This window comes from Primulina tabacum, chromosome 13, assembly GCF_025594145.1.
Source record: "Primulina tabacum isolate GXHZ01 chromosome 13, ASM2559414v2, whole genome shotgun sequence".
NCBI lineage: Eukaryota > Viridiplantae > Streptophyta > Magnoliopsida > Lamiales > Gesneriaceae > Primulina > Primulina tabacum.
In genome coordinates, this window is record NC_134562.1 from 12,699,360 (window position 1) to 12,701,869 (window position 2,510).

A 2,510-nucleotide genomic window follows, 5' to 3' on the forward strand; every position below is an offset into this window, starting at 1 on the left:
TCTCGCATAATTTGGGGTTAGTTGACCCAAATATTATATCATCAACATAAATTTGAACTAATAGAATGTGATCATTCTTAGTGAATTTGAACAAGGTCTTATCAACTGATCCAACAGAAAAATCATGATCAGTTAGGAATTTTGAAAGAGTTTCGTACCAAGCTCTGGGAGCTTGTTTAAGACCATATAAGGCTTTGTTCAAATGATATACATGATCAGGAAAGTTGTGATTTACAAAACCTGGGGGTTGTTCAACATATACTTCCTCTTGTAGCTTGCCATTTAGGAATGCACTTTTGACATCCATTTGATAGACTTTAAAGTTCTTGTATGATACATAAGCAAGAAACATTCTAATTGCTTCCAGTCTTGCAACTGGAGCATATGTCTCATCATAGTCAATTCCTTCCTCTTGCCTATATCCTTGTGCTACTAGTCTCGCTTTATTGCGCACAACTGAACCATCCTCGTTCAGTTTATTCCTGTACACCCATTTTGTACCTATAACAGTTTTTGAAACTGGTCTTGGAACTAAGTTCCAGACATTGTTATGAGTGAACTGATTTAGCTCTTCTTGCATTGCATTTACCCAATTAGGATCAGCAAGAGCTTCATCAGTTTTCTTTGGTTCTAGTTGTGATACAAAAGCTGAATAGATAAATAAATTTAACATTTGATTGCGAGTTCTTACTTGATCAGATGGATTTCCTATTACCAGTTCAGGTGGATGTGATTTTCTCCATCTGTATTCAGTATTTGTTGTATCAGCAATTTCTTCAGTTGGTAACTGAACACAGTTTTCAGTCTCAGTTGGTGCTTCGTCAACTGGTATTTGAATGTTATCACTATGCTCTATCAACTGATCATTAGCAACGACTTCCTGTGCATCTGATTTATCCAGTACTTCTGGTTCAGGTGTTTGAAATATGTTTTGATTATTATGACATTCATTTTTGTCATCATCTTCCAAACTGATATCTGTAAATCGATCAACTAGCTCAACTTGATAGGTTGGCTTATCAGTTAGTTCAGTTTCATCGAAATCAACATGAGCTGATTCTTCAACATTTAGGGTTTTCTTGTTGAAGATTCTATAAGCTATACTAACTGATGAGTATCCAAAAATATTCCCTCTGCAGATTTAGCATCAAACGCTTTTAAATAATTTTTACCATTATCAAGGATAAAACATCTGCAGCCGAATATTTTGAAATAAATAATTATACTTTTTCTTCCATGCCAGATCTCATATGGTGTTTTCATATGATTCTTATTAATCATTGATCTGTTCTGAGTATAACACGCAGTGTTTACTGCCTCTGTCCAAAACCTTTGAGAAATACCAGAATCAACAAGCATTGTTCTAGCAGCTTCTTTAAGGGTCCGATTTCTTCTCTCAGCTACACCATTTTGCTGAGGAGTTCTGGTTGCTGAGAGCTCATGCTTATTCCAGTATTCTCTAGAAAATTTGAAAGAGTTTGATTGATGAATTCAGTTCCTCGATCTGATCTGATTCGATCAATTCCAACTGATTTTTCATTTAAAAGTCTTTTGAAGAGCTTTATCAGTTGTGAAGCAGTTTGGTCTTTTGATTTGAGAAAGATAACCCAAGTAAATCTTGAAAAATCATCTATGACTACCAAGGTGTATTTCATTCCCCCTAAGCTCATGACTGGTATAGGACCAAAGAGATCCATGTGCAACAGTTCTAAGCATCGGGATGAAGATTTACAACCCTTGTTTTTAAAAGAAGATCCTACTTGTTTACCATACTGACATGCTGAGCAAAGTTTTTCTTTTGAAAATTCTATTTTGGGCAAACCAGTTACAAGATCATGTTTACTCAGATAGGCAATGGATTTAAAGTTTAGATGACTTAGTCTCTTGTGCCACAACCAGTTTTTAGATGATTTGGAAGCAATAAAACAAATTGGTGCATATGTTTGATCATTCCAACTGACTTTATATGTGTTTCCACAACGTTTGCCAGTTAGTATGATTTCATCAGTTGAAGTTTTGACTGAACATGAGTTTTTGTCAAAATGTACTGAGAATCCACTGTCGCATAACTGATTGATGCTGATCAAGTTATACTTCAGGTTTTCTACTAATAGAACATCTTTAAAAGTAAAGTTACCATGGATAAGCTTACCCTTACCCAAAGTTCTACCCTTAGAATTGTCCCCAAAACTGATATTTAGAACATTGTATTTGATCAGTTGAGATAGCACACTTGCATCTCCTGTCATATGTCGCGAACATCCACTGTCCAAATACTATATTGAGTTCTTGTTTGTACCTGTTACCTGCAGTCACACACATAATATAATTTGGTACCCACATCTATTTGGGTCCTGAACTGATTAGTCCCTTAGGAACCCATACTTGGATTAGTCTCACAGACTTTCCAGTAGCTGTATTCCAAATGGTTTTTCTCGGCATTTGTGTGCTTATGTAGTGTACAGATGATACAATATGTGTTTTAGCTTTATTCAACTGATTGTTCAGTC